This window comes from Podarcis filfolensis, assembly GCF_964270895.1.
Source record: "Podarcis filfolensis genome assembly, chromosome: 2".
NCBI classification, from domain to species: Eukaryota; Metazoa; Chordata; class Lepidosauria; order Squamata; family Lacertidae; genus Podarcis; species Podarcis filfolensis.
The window spans coordinates 106619394-106634702 of record NC_139605.1 but is presented as its reverse complement, the minus strand read 5'-3'; the positions used below and the strand labels follow the sequence as shown (position 1 = coordinate 106634702).

General features: G+C 43.8%; 1 long non-coding RNA gene across 1 annotated transcript in view; it reads right to left on the bottom strand.

Annotated features, from left to right (window-relative positions):
• LOC310755768 overlaps positions 1-15309 on the bottom strand; it is a 29212-nt gene that overhangs the window by 12307 nt on the left and 1596 nt on the right. Inside the window, exon 2 of the long non-coding RNA XR_014544527.1 lies at positions 14559-14659. This is a non-coding gene — a long non-coding RNA (uncharacterized lncRNA). The remainder of the gene's footprint in view (positions 1-14558; positions 14660-15309) is intronic.

Below are 15309 nucleotides of genomic sequence, written 5' to 3'. Positions count from 1 at the left end.
TGTGTGTGTGTTTCGCTTTGTAGGGTTTGTGTGTGTGTGTTTAGATCTTCAGGTGAAACCCTGCTCTAAATCCCATTCAACTACAGTGGTACCTCGGTTTAAGAACAGCCCTATTTAAGAACTATTCAGTTTATGAACTCCACAAAACTCGAAGTAGTGTCCCGGTTTGTGAACTTTACCTCGGTCTAAGAACAGAATCCAAATGGTGGAAGGGCACCGGCAGCAGGAGGCCTCATTAAGAAAGCACACCTGGGTTTAAGTGTTGGGATGTGTCCAAGAGAACGGGGGTAATTCACAGGCCCCTTGCTGGCTCCAGCCCACTGGCCGGCAGCCTGGCAAACTCCAGTCCTTGGAACAGCATCAAAAACAGCGGCACACAACTTCAGAAGCCTTCAGAAGCTTGAGCACGCCTTAATCAGCAGAGTGGATAACACGCAACAGAAGTGGCGGACAGAGGCATATGCAAAGCATATTTGCAAGCAGTTTACTCAGCATAGTTTACGACAAAGAAAACACGTCTGCTCTCTCTCATGTCCAAGAGCAGGAAGCAAAAGCAAAAGCTATACACAATGGAAGTTCCCAGCAGGCTGTGCTGGAAGTAAACAGACATAATAATAATAATAATAATAATAATAATAATAATAATAATAATTTATTAATTATATCCCGCCCATCTGGCTGAGTTTCCCCAGCTACTCTGGGCAGCTCCCAATCAAGTATTAAAAACAGTACAGCGTTAAATATTAAAAACTTCCCTGAACAGGGCTGCCTTAAGATGTCTTCTGAATGTCAGGTAGTTGTTTATCTCTTTGACATCTGAAGGGAGGGCATTCCACAGGGCGGGCGCCACTACCGAGAAGGCCCTCTGTCTGGTTCCCTGTAGCCTCACTTCTCGCAATGAGGGAACCGCCAGAAGGCCCTCGGCACTGGATCTCAGTGTCCGGGCTGAACGATGGGGGTGGAGATGCTCCTTCAGGTATACAGGACCGAGGCCGTTTAGGGCTTTAAAGGTCAGCACCAACACTTTGAATCGTGCTCGGAAATGTACTGGGAGCCAATGCAGATCTCTCAGAACCGGTGTTATGTGGACTCCCAGTCACCAGTCTAGCTGCCGCATTCTGGATTAATTGCAGTTTCCGGGTCACCTTCAAAGGTAGCCCCACGCAGAGCGTATTGCAGTAGTCCAAGTGGGAGATAACTAGAGCATGCACCACTCTGGCGAGACAGTCCGCGGGCAGGTAGGGTCTTAGCCTGCGTACCAGGTGGGGCTGGTAGACATGCCTGTTCTTAAGGTGGAACGGAACATCAATATCCTAACAAAATCCTGGTTTGCGAACTTTACCTCGGTCTAAGAATGGAATCCGAATGGTGGATGGGCACCGGCAGCTGGAGGCCTCATTAGGGAAAGCGTGCCTAGGTTTAAGAACAGTTTCGGTTTAAGAACGGACTTCCGGATTGGATTAAGTTCGTAAACCGAGGTACAACTATAGTAAGGAAATTATGTGAGGACACAGATCGTGCATTTTGAGTCTTGGCACCTCAGTTATGTTATGGAACAGTCTCTCAAAATGTCAATATCAGCCTGATATTTCAAATATTTAGAAAGAGAACAAAAGCTTTGTTGACTCCCGTTGTTTTGCACAGCTCATTGGTTAGAACTGGACTTCTGCTCTTTTTTTAGCCTACAGTCTTCCACCTCTAACCGTTGTTCATGCAATATAAAGTCAATTTCAGCCTGAATTTAAAATACAAATGTGAGAATTTGCGTAGCGGCTTTAGAATCACTTGTGATTGTATCTCCAGAATACCAACCCTTAACAGCAGGGGTCAGCAACCTTTTTCAGCCATGGGCTGGTCCACCGTCCCTCAGAGCATGTGGTGGGCCAGACTATTTTTTTTTGGGGGGGGGGGAAATGAACAAATTCCTATGCCCCTCAAATAACTCAGAGATGCGTTTTAAATAAAAGCACACATTGTACTCATGTAAAAACACCAGGCAGGCCCCACAAATAACCCAGAGATGCATTTTAAATGAAAGAACAAATTCTACTCATGCAAAAACATGCTGATTGCCGGAGCATCCGTGGGCCGGATTGAGAAGGCGAGTGGGCCGCATCCAGCCCACAGGCCTTAGGTTGCCTACCCCTGCTTAACAGGGATTGCATTTTCTTGTTTTATTGATAGAGCAGCAAAGCTTCACAAGGTGCTGTCCATGGTACATTCAGGCAAACAGCAGACAATGGACCTAAAATAAATGTCAAAACAACAGAGAACAATAACCAAGTGGGAACTTACCACAGCATACATTTAACCATTTTGTGAGCTTGTTGTCACTCTTGTCTTGCCAGAGGACAATTTGTTTGAAAATATATGTTCTTATCCCCCCCCCCCCGCCGCCGCCGCCCCCAACCGAAGTTAACAGGCTAGACAGAGACATCGAACATTTAGTTGGGAGGGGGTGTAGCAATAATTCAGCAATTTTATGATGAGATATTTACTGACTTTCCTGGAGCAAAATTCATGCCATCATGTGAATAATTCTAGGCAGAGAACTACCCTGGGTCAATGAAATGCAAAGTGGGGCAATTCTGGAAGTTAACTGCTTTGCTGAATCAGGGCTTCACCGAAGCAATATCTTTATCCCAGATCTGTGATTACTGCCCTCTTATCAATCAATACCTTCTCAAAGACATAGCAGGAGCACTGAATGAGCACTGGGGAGTGTAACATATTTTACCTAATGCAGAGGGGATAGATCATTGAAGGAACATTTCAAAGCCAAAGGTAATAAGCTTTTCTTCAGCATCCATCCTCCTGCCTGATTTATTTTCCAGGGGCTCATAGAAAAATCTTTGCAATTGATTATTTGACTCCTGCTAGTGCCACATCTGCTTTATTCCCTCTCTCCTTTTAATCTCCTTGGCAGCACTTTCCTGGGAGATACAATGTGGAGGAATGTGGGATTTCGGAAAAACAAACAACAGTATTTTCTGGAGAGTATCTGTTGCTCCAAAAGCAGCCAGCTCTCTTCTGGTACCTTAAAAATTAACAGATTTATTGTGGCATAAACATTTGTGGCCTGCATCTCTGGTATCTGAAGATGTGGTCAAGGAAAACCTTATTCCACAGTAAATCTGTTAATCTTAAAAAGTGCAAAAGGACTCCTCAAATATCTTTCCTATGCCAAATGCTTGCATCCTGACAAATGTTCCTTTTTCCAGTACAACAAACCTCAGCACACAAGTTATTGCTATGTTGTTGGAAATTATTGATTTGGGTCAACTAAAAGATTGCTTTAGATTGTTGCCTTGTTCAGACTGATAATAAGGGGATCCATGTCTAAAGAGGGTGTTTCCAGCAGAAAAAATAAATGGTGTTCCCCCCCCCTTTAGGATTTTTCATGAAGTTGAAAGTGTTTGCAGTGTATGATGCATTAATTCTGTGGGTTGCATTCAACTAGGTTTTACTCAAAGTAGACACATCAAAATTAATAGGCCTAAGTTAGTCATGGTCATTAAGCTCAATGGATCTATGGGTCTAAAAAGTTAAATAGCAAACCCACAGAATTCCATACAAACAGACAGTGCTTTTTTTTCTTAAAAAAATGTTTAGGGGTACTCTCATTTTCCTACTCATGTTGAAATACTGTCCCTCAGTGAAGCCAAACTTAGATTCACAAAATGTTTAGGGGGTATGCATACCCCCAGAAAAAAGCACTGCAAACAGATAAATGAAAATAAGGGTCAACAGCAATAAAATCACACATAACAGGAACTAAAAAAACTCCCTACATGATACAAATTTGCCACATCATGTTCTAAGAGTCACCTAGCTGTAAGCTTAGGGCCATAGCTCAATGGTAGAAGATAGACTTTGCAAAATGCCCCATGTTTAATCCCTGATATCTCCAGGTAGGGTTTCCTGCCAGAAACCCAGGAGAGCCACTGTGACTGAGAATTAAAGACACTGAGCTGGAGTATCAATGGTCTGTAGCATCCTGATTTCACCTGTTGATACTGGGTTTCCTGTAATGCACTTCCTGTCAGGTTGTGACTTACCATTGCTGAGAGTATGAGTGGTCTTGTCACAAGGTATGTAGGACAAGTCACACTGGGTAGTCTTTTGTGGTGCTGTGTAGTGCTGTGGTCTAAACCACTGAGCCTCTTGGGCTTGCCGATCGGAAGGTCGGTGGTTCGAATCCATGTGACGGGGTGAGCTCCCATTGCTCTGTCCCAGCTCTTACCAACCTAGCAGTTCAAAAGCACGCGGGTGCAAGTAGATAAATAGGTAGCGCTGCGGTGGGAAGGTAAAAGGAGTTTCCATGCGCTCTGGTTTCCATCATGGTGTTCTCTTGCACCAGAAGCAGTTTAGTCATTCTGGCCATATGACCCTGTGGACAAACGCCGGCTACCTAACCCAGAAAGTGAGATGAGCGCTGCACCCCATAGTCGCCTTTGACTGGACTTAACTGTCCAAGGGTCATTTAACTTTTTAAAAAGTACAGTGGTACCTCAGGTTAAGAACTTAATTCATTCTGGAGGTCCGTTCTTAACCTGAAACTATTCTTAACCTGAGGTACCACTTTAGCTAATGGGGCCTGCTGCTGCGCGATTGCTGTTCTCATCCTGAAGCAAAGTTCTTAACCCAAGGTATTATTTCTAGGTTAGCAGAGTCTGTAACCTGAAGTGTCTGTAACCCAAGGTTCCACTGTAGGACGTGTCTTACTGTGTAGCCTTTTGCCATTTCAAGCTGTACATGCCAACATTTGCCTATCACCTTCTTACAAGAAGAAGCCCCACTGTAAGGGACGTTCTTACTGACCCAAAACATAACTGTGAAGGACAGCAATGAATGTTTCTCTTTTGTAGTTTTATTAACATTTTTTATGAGGTGTAAAATAGCCCTACAGTCTTGAAGCCAACAAAGTGGCAAGAAATGCTACTTGCTCCATTAAGAAATGAAAGAAAGGCATAAACCACCTGCCCTATTCATATAATGGCTGAACACCTCTTTTGACTGGGAAGACCCTGACATTCCTGTACCGATTATTTTTATTGATTTTCCATGATTTTTAACAAATTGTCACCAAATTCACACAAATTCTATACAAATTTAAAAGCTTACTTCCCACCTGCTCAGATGTCCCATCCATTTTTCCTCCCTGCTTTGCTGCTCCCAATAAAATAGCTTTTCCAACTATCATTTCAAAATACATTCATTTCTTCTCCCTACACATCCCCTGTTCAGTTACCAATTTCTGCCATGGCTTTTATGCATTGTTATAACCTGTCCTCAAAATAGTCGAGTAAAGTAAATCCTCTTTTATCTATCTATAACAGTCATTCATCAATTCTGAGACATTTCCTTCTGATGCCTCTTGAGAAACACTTTGCCTGGGGAAAACAGATCTTGCTTCCTCCCAAACAACATGCACACATTCCTCCCTAACATGGCCTTGAATGTTGCTTTCTGACATCTGGCCCCAGTAATAAACAACTCAGCCTCATTGGTGCTGTGTGCAGAGGGTGAAAATGAAACCCCTAGAATTTATTTATTGTATAAATATATAATATACATTTCTCCAACTCTCACACAGCCAGTCTCCCAGTGTCACCCACCACTCACATTTCACCAAATTTAATGCTCAATTTTACATACAACCAGCTCAGTAATAAATCATTAATAAATAAACATATTCCATATCTCGTCTTCTCTGTCTGAAAGTCTCAGAAACCATCAAGATGGTATACATTGTGGCCCATCCTGTCCCTTTCACTGTTCTTATCCCCAACTTCAAGCTTCAAGGCAGGTGGGTGGGCTGATGTAATCTCAACAAAATCCATATCTCCTATGATGGCCTGGGAATTGGATTCAGAGGCTGAACCTGAGGAATCGCAGCCTGCACAGGAGTCCCCGCCTCCAGGACCAGCTGAGCCAGGACTGGGGCTTGAACCTGAAGGGTCCTCACCTGTGCCGGATCCTCAGGAGCAGGCACCAGCTGAGTCTGCTCTGGCTCCTGAGGTGATGGAGGACCCATTGCCTGCAGGGGCTCCACTCTCAGCCCCGTCAGGTTGCCTCTGGGTCCGGTAATCCTCCAGCCTCTCCTGAGCTGCAGAGGCTCAGGGCAGAGAGGTGGAGGGAACTAAGTTCTCGCAAGAGGAGTGCTCACCTCCAGGCCAGGAGAGGTGAGTCACCTGTGGACCAGGTCCGCCCTATGCCTCGGGGCAGATAAAAGCCAGCCAGCCCCAGTCCCAGGTTGCGGGAGCAACATTGTTGGTAGCCTGTTCCTGCTGGCACCCTGTCCTGCTCTTCTGCCAGAGTTCCTGACCTCACCTGACTCCTTGCCTTGGACCCAGCTTCAACCTTGACGGACAGCCTCCATACCACACCCTCAACCTCGGACTGGACTCGGACCATGCCGCACGGTAACCCCCCGGGACCAGCACATCTCCTCTCCATCCTTCCCCCCCCAAACTAATAAATCTTCCTGCAGTCCATCTTGCCAATCCTCAGTTCCATTACATCCAACTTCACAGTTTATTTGCTTCTGAGTGCTTAACAGACAATCAATCCAGTTGTTACCAATCTTTTCTTCTTTACTATTTTTATTCACAATATGGATTTCCAGGGGGTGGTCAAAATCCCTCAAAAGTCCCTCAAGGTTGTTACTCCCCATTATCTTTCAGGCGAAGTCCTTAGTTATGAAACAAATCCAACGCAAAGAGGTATCTTTAAAGTCCGCTCTTCCCAAAAACTTTACATTCCATTGCTTTAGGGGAGGGTAGATAGTGCAGTGGAGGGTAGTGTATATAGTCTCATGGCCACCTCATGAGAAGTCTCCCTGGAAAAGACCCTGATGTTGAGAAAGATTGAGGGCACAAGGAGAAGGGGACGACAGAGGACGAGATGGTTGGACAGTGTTCTTGAAGCTACCAGCATGAGTTTGACCAAACTGCGGGAGGCAGTGGAAGACAGGAATGCCTGGCGTGCTCTGGTCCATGGGGTCATGAAGAGTTGGACACGACTAAACGACTAAACAACAACAACAACAACATATAGTGCAGATCATGAAGAAAAAGCATGACTTAAAACAGGGGTGAGCAAACTTTTTCAGCAGGGGGCCGGTCCACTGTCCCTCAGACCTTGTGGGGGGGGGCAGACTATATTTGGGGGGAGAAATGAACGAATTCCTATGCCCCACAAATAACCCAGAGATGCATTTCAAATAAAAGCACACATTCTACTTATGTAAAAACACCAAGCAGGCCCCACAAATAACCCAGAGATGCATTTCAAATAAAAGAACACATTCTACTCATGTAAAAACACGCTGATTCCCGGACCATCCACTGGCCGGACTGAGAAGGCGATTGGGCCAGATCCAGCCCCTGGGCCTTAGTTTGCCTACCCATGACTTAAAATATTGCCTCTCCTCAGACCCTGATACTTCTCTATAGGCTTTTCCTTCCACTTTGCCAAGTTTATGCCTGATTCTCATGACCATTTTTGATGCGGGAGGAGATCCCACCAGCTAACATTTCTCTGCAATTTTGGTGTGGTCCAGTGGTTTGATGTTTGATGCTGGATAAGATTTTAGCTTAATGTGTCTTGATCTCATCACGCAAGGATGAAGAGCCACATCAAATATTCTCCTTTTAAAAAGTGTAGGGGGTCCCCCACCCCATGAAACTCTTTTGGTGGAGTGAAGATTTTCCCCATCCCTGTCCCACCCCAAAGCCCAGGTTTTAAGAATCTGTACTTTTGGAAATCCTATTTAGAACCTTTATTTTCCCTGGCTACTGCTTCTTCCCTAGATGTCAGGTGAGTGATGCCATCCGCTTAAGAATCATGCTACATGATCAGAGTTTCAGCACTGCTTAAAATCTGGGGAGGAGCCTGTGTGTATTTTGGACTCAGATCCTTTTTGCCTGAAAAGGTGCCTTGTAGCAACCTTTTGATGCCACAAATCAAATGAAATGGCCTGAATGTTCAGCGACAGGCAACATTTTGCAATGATCAATATAGCAGTGGTCTTTTCCAGCTCCATGATTTGATATGTTTAGAAGTGTGAAATGTAGGGGGGCCACTAGGTGGCGCATCGGAAGATGGCTGACAATAACATCTCTCCGACCCACACGAGGTAATTTGGAGGCTATGATGGGGGTAATTAGCCTCCTTAACCCCCCCAGGATTGTGGGGGGGACGGCCCTTGCCTGCTGTGCCCTATACCACCCCCGAATTTGTGGGGGTGGGGGCACTAGGCACAAAGCCGTCCTGTGGGATTCCGGCACTCCTGGACACCGTCCCTGATTCACGCCGCTAGTTGCAAGCATCTTCAAAAGAAACAATTTGGACGAGATAAATTGCACATGCTTCAAGGAAAAAGGGGAGTAAAGACTGCTGACAGAAGAGATCTCTGATAACAAGACAAGAATAAAATATGAGAAGATACGTCAAGATACGGTATGACTGAGGGGGGAGGGGGAAAAAAACCTGCCTTCCTTTTTCTTATGTGATTTAACAAGAATCCCCTCCCCTAATGAGTCAGAAACTAAGGACTTAAGCTGTGGATTTAAGGCTGTGTGGAGATAAACTTTCGAACCAAAGCAATGTTTCAAGATGAAGCTGGAAAGCTAAGAGTTTTGGAATGACGCAGTTAAAAATGCCATCGCCATTTTGGGAGGCATTGTTGGAGCTCTTGGGTCTGGGAGGAGAAAGAGAGAAATAGAGTTGTTTACATATCGTGGATCAACTTCTCGGTGGGACTTAAGAGCGACAAATGCCAAATTTATGATGGAAAGAGCGATGTTATCTACGAAGGAGATATATGGAAACCATCTGGACTTAGTGGAGGAACGGGAAATCTACACAGGATTATTATTTTGCTTATCGGCTTAAGGAGACTAACAGAAGAGATCGTAAAGGAAAAATAGAAATTATCTGAACAAGATATGATGTGGAAACACCAAGATAAGACTGGATAGAATTATGAATTTTGTTTGGACTGATTGGGACTGATTTGGACATTAACGCAGTAATAAGAAGATGATCTGAATCCCCCTTTGGATCTTGAAGTATGGGTTCCCCCAACAAAATTTAAAAATTTGGCTTTGTAATTTGGAATTTATGTGATGTGATTTAATTTGATGTGATTGGCCAGTTAATAAAAATTATTTTTTTAAAAAAAATAGAAGTGTGAAATGTAAGTTAATCCTACTTAATCAGGGTCACTGTGTCTGCACTGTTAAGAAAACAACAATAATTCAGAGAATTTCAAATACAATTTCAACAGGATGTTTGCATGGGTGTAGCCAGGATTTATGTTGCGGGGACAGGACACCCACCTGTCTTCATCCTCTGTCTGGCTCTGTCTAGCAGATTCGGAATGAAATGTCTCAGCAACAGTTGTTTGTTCGAATAAATAAAAATAAAATACTTTAAGCTGCTCCTCTCTGCCAGGCACTTTGCTGATCTTAAAGAAAGTTTGGTCCAGTTAAAGATGCTGAGCTCCCTCTCAACTCATTTATAGCCATTCATTGAAACGAGAGATGAAACTCTCATGAACATAGACATACTAGCAGAGAGTCTAATCCAGAATGTGTACATAGGTCATAGTGAATGTCTGAGATCTGGTGAACGTCCACATTCAGATGTGAACACTAACAATCCTAGAGGAATTTCTTGAGGTGCAAACTGATGAACATTGACTGTTTTCTAAAAGGGGCTGTCACCAATTTCCACTCTGACCCATACTCATCTCAAGCAGCCATCCTCCATTCCTCTGCAGTTCATCTTCCATCAAAAACTGCTTCATCTCACTTTATTTATCTCACTGTCCAGTGTGGCAGAGCGCATGGAAATGCCATTTACCTTCCTGCTGCAATGGTACCTATTTATCTACTTGCACTGGTATGCTTTCAAACTGCTAGGTTGGCAGGAGCTGGGACAGAGCAACAGGAGCTCACTCCGTCATGGAGATTCGAACCGCCGACCTTCTACCAGTAATTGGCAAGCCCAGGAGGCTCAGTGGTTTAGACCACAGTGCCACCAGCGTTTCCGTGTGCTCTGGTTTCCGTCACGGGGTTCCATTGCACCAGAAGCGGTTTCCTCATGCTGGCCACATGACCCGGAAAGTTGTCTGTGGATGAATGCCTACTCCCTCGGCCTGAAAGCGAGATGAGCGCCGCAACCCCATAGTCAACTTTGACTGGACTTAACCATCCAGGAGTCCTTTAAAAGTAAAGGGACCCCTGACAATTAGGTCCAGTCATGACCGACTCTGGGGTTGCGGCGCTCATCTAACTTTATTGGCTGAGGGAGCCGGCGTACAGCTTCTGGGTCATGTGGCCAGCATGACAAAGCCGCTTCTGGCGAACTAGAGCAGCGCACGGAAACGCCGTTTACCTTCCTGCCAGAGCAGTACCTATTTATCTACTTGCACTTTGACGTGCTTTCAAACTGCTAGGTTGGCAGGAGCTGGGACCGAAAGACGGGAGCTCACCCCGTTGCGGGGATTTGAACCGCCGACCATCTGATCAGCAAGTCCTAGGCTCTGTGGTTTAACCCACAGCATCACCCGTGTCCCTAGGGGTCCTTTACCTTTATGCAATTAATTGTGTGTCAGGACCCCAAGGCCTCCCCTTTATGTTGAATAACAACATGTGGACACCGTACCGATCCCTCCCCCAACTACTGCTCACACACAAGCACACAATACAAACTCAGAGGCTCGTCTGAGTGGAGCGGAGGATCGATGGGTCGCTCTGTAGCAGAAGCCACTCCAACAATGCAGGAGAAGATCTGCGGAAGCTGGAACAAGAAGGAGATCCCCTTGCAGTGCTGCAGTTTAAAAAGGGGTAAGCCGCGCTCCCCCGGTTGACTGGATTAGCCGTCCGGGGGCCATGACACGGGGCTTCACCAACCCCTACTGTGTGTGGAGGCCACGTGATTTGACCACAACACCATCCCACTCGGAAGTGGAACGGCTTTGTGTAATTGCCTATGTTATTCCACACCATTCGTGCAAAGGAAACAGAATACAAATGGGAAGGGGAAAATAATCAATTGTTTGTGGACTGACAACAACAACAACAGTATATTTTAATTCCATTCTCAAAATTTATTTTCGTTCTGGACATGGGATGAATAAGCAAACATCAGCAATTTCTGCTCCTGTTTCCATTTCTGCCAGAATTCTCCAACTGGTGATTATGGAAAAGTGAGAAATTTATATGTATTTTCAAGTGTTCGTGAAATTAATCTAGAAATGTCATCATTCACACATGGATGTCATCGTTCCCAAAATTTTGAACAGATTATGAACATTCAACCTAGTGAAAGTTGTTGTTTTTTAAAAAAAAAGGACTATCATATGAGAATGTTGAAAGTCCCATTGCAAATGTTCAGAAATGCAGGAAGAGACTCCTGAGTGCCAACAGTCCATATTTCATATTCACAACCTAACTGAGTGATTGTAGATTTATAGCTGACAACACCTTAAGGCTTGAGAGGGAGGGGGAGCAAAAGTGTAAAAGACGCCAAGAGAATTCAGTAACTAGAGAGGAAGTGCCTTTGGACATATCTATCCTTGAAGTTATTTACTGAATTAGAAATTGTATCCCTGTGAACATGACAGAAATTGTTGCTTCTAAAGGAGGTACATTTTCAAGCCTTCTCTGATATTCTACAATACAGTATTCAGAACGGTACTGATTCCATTAAACACCAGAAACTAAACAGCTCCTGTCCCTAAACCAGTTCCCAAATGTAAATATGAATTAGCTGTAAGTAGATAGAAGGAACAGGTTGAAGTAGTTGAGGGAAAACCCTGGTTAACAGCATGAGCCTAGGCATGTCAGCTCACTCCTAACATATATACAGTGGTACCTTGGTTCTCAAACTTAATCCATTCTGAAAGTCCATCCCAAAAGAAGAAGAAGAAGAAGAAGAAGAAGAAGAAGAAGAAGAAGAAGAAGAAGAAGAAGAAGAGTTATTATTATTTATTTATGTATACCCCACGCATCTAGCTGGGTTTCCCCAGCCACTTTGGGCAGCTTCCAGCAAAATATTAAAATAAAATAATTCACCAAATATTAAAAGCTTCCCTAAACAAGGCTGCCTTCAGATGTCTTCTAAAAGTCAGATAGTTGTTTATTTCTTTGACATCTGGTGGGATGGTGTTCCACAGGGCAGGTGCCACTACCGAGAAGGCCCTTGGTAGTTCCAAAGCGTTCCAAAACCAAGGCATTCTTTCCCATAAAAAGTAATGCACAATGGATGACTCTGTTCCAGACTTTTAAAAACAACCCCAAAACAGCAATTTAACATGAATTTTACTATCTAGCAAAACCATTGTTCCATAAAATAAAAGCAATAATCAATGTACTGTACTATAAAATAAATAAGACAGTATTGTAGATGATTAAAATTAAAATGGTTGTGGTTTTTTTCTTACCTACACTGATGATAGTCATTGTTTGGATGGGGGGCTTTTATCCATTTCCGCAGTCACACAATCAGTCAATCAATCAGTAGCTGAACTGGGTTCGACGCAGTCACAAAAACAAATTAACCGAAAAAGCCTCCAAAACAAAGATGCAAAATAAATAGCAAAAACATAAGCGTGAAACATAATCCATTCCGGAAGTCCATTTGACTTCTGAAATGTTCAAAAACCAAGGCGAAGCTTCTGATTGGAACAGGCACCCTGGAAACAATAGCCAACAACTGCACTGAACATTTGGCTTCTAAAAAAGGTTCAAAAACTGGAACACTTACTTCCAGGTTTTCAGTGTTTGGGAACCAAGGTACCACTGTATTTAAAAGCAAGTCCTCTCTGATGATGGGGCTTTTTCCTTACTAAGTGAGTTTGGGATTACACCCTCAGAGTACAGAGTACAGAGTACAGAGTAAACAAGGTATGCAGGCCACTGATTCTCCAAGGATAACATACACATTAACATAGAAATTCTATACAGATCTACTCAGAAGTAAATTCCCCTGAGTTCAATGAGGCTTGCTCCCAAGAACGTAGGTGTAGGACTGCAGCTTAAATGCTACACATCATGAGAGCTAGAAGCTTGTGTTCAAAACGAAAGCATTCTTGATTTCAACATTCTTGAGTGCATACTGCCGAATCGTTCATGATAAAAGCAGGGAGGGGGCTTTATTCTGGCAAACACGAAAATAAATCAAACTCTCAAGCTGTAACCCAGCTTGCGCTGCATACTAAGTAATTAAAGGTGTGCGCTTTTGGGGAAGTTATGTTATCATTTCCCTAATGACTATAAAACCAGTTTTCTCAGGCTCTTTACATAGCTATAACCTCTTTATGATCTTTACTGCACTATTCGCCAGCTTTATATGCTTTCTTAACCTGTTCTTCAATACCCTTTTCATAATACACAGGGGGCTTTTCCTACATGTTTCAGTGATGTTCTAATCAAAAGCCATCAAATATATATGGCCAATTCATTTGCAGAAAATCAAACATATAAAATAGGGATGTGGCAAATTTCCAGTTACAGTACCTTGGATATACTGCAGGCCTATGCTTTTAGATTACAGTTCAGTTTACAACAGGGGGGAGAAAAAACCAACCTATCACGATCATTTATGGAGGTCTCTAGGTAAAAGGTAAAGGGACCCCTGACCATCAGGTCCAGTCGTGACCGACTCTGGGGTTGTGGCGCTCATCTCGCTTTATTGGCCGAGGGAGCCGGCGTACAACTTCCAGTTCATGTGGCCAGCATGACTAAGCCGCTTCTGGCGAACCAGAGCAGCACACGGAAACGCTGTTTACCTTCTGCCAAAGGGGTACCTATTTATCTACTTGCACTGGCGTGCTTTCAAACTGCTAGGTTGGCAGGAGCAGGGACCGAGCAACGGGAGCTCACCCCATCACGGGGATTCAAACTGCCGACCTTCTGATCGGCAAGTCCTAGGCTCTGTGGTTTAACCCACAGCGCCACCCGCATCCCTTATGGAGGTCTCTAGAGAGTTCTAAAAAATATGTCTGGAACGATAGGAAGCTGCCTTAAACCGAAACAGAATGATGCTCCATCTAGTTCAGTATTGTCTACACGGACTGGCAGCAAATTGAAAAGGGGGTCTTTCTCCATCCTATAAGAAGATGCTAGAAACCGACAGAGAGGGCACTATATATGCAATGTTCACAAGAATCAGTGGCTTATTTTGGTTCATATCTGGTCTTCGTCTTGAGCTATGCCCTCCGCCATCCTTGATGGATGACATAACAGATGTCAAAGAAATAAACAACTATCTGACTTTTAGAAGACATCTGAAGGCAGCACTGTTTAGGGAAGTTTTTAATGTTTGATGTTTTATCGTGTTTTTAATATTCTGCTGGGAGCCGCCCAGAGTGGCTGGGGAAACCCAGCCAGATGGGCGGAGTGTAAATAATAAATTATTATTAATTATTATAACTGGGTACCATACGAAGACAGACTCTGAATATGTGGGCAACCATGGGTGGAAGACATCTTGCACTATTTACTATATTGCCTGCTATACATTGGACCCGGGAGGCAATTTCTCACTTTAACGTCCGTATTGGAAAGATGTCTCTCTCTGGCCGAGAAGATCCCATGGCTTCTTAGCGATGCGAACACTTCAATGATTCATAAAGTCACCCTTTTTGCTTTGGTGGACAAAAAGTTCAGGAAGAAGACTCTGGACCATATAGCAGTGAAATGTAAGGGAGACGCAAAGATTTAAATAGAGACCCCTATTTGTGGTGTAACACCCCTTTCTCTTGTATTTATTTTTGATTCAGATTTGTCATGGCCAATGGCTAGTACAATAAAGTTATTTGGATTGGGTTGGATTGGATTGGTCTTCATCTTGGAAAATTGCCTGAGGGCCAATAAATCTGTCATAGCAAAAGGGCAACCAAGACTCAGATTGTCTCCTTGTCCCCTGAGCTTTCTTTCATTACTCCCCTTTCTGGTTCTTTATATACATGATGTATGGCTCAATCACTCCAAGGTGTGCAAAATTGGCCTTTGTTTTGGAGGCATTATAACACACCACAAATAGGTGCTGTTTAAATACATTATGAAAAGAATCTTGGCCTTGGTTTGCCTTAATCTACTCAGATTAAGAGAGCCTTGAAGATGCTCTCAACAAACATGTCATCATCTTGCCAAGTGCTCACTCTAATGCTGTTAAAATATCCATCTATCACGGCCAATGGGACCTTGGAGACATGAGTGTTGCTTTTGACTGGCATCTGATTTTGATAGAAGATGTTCTGGATGGGGAAGGCGGACCTCCCCTTCAGGAATTCTA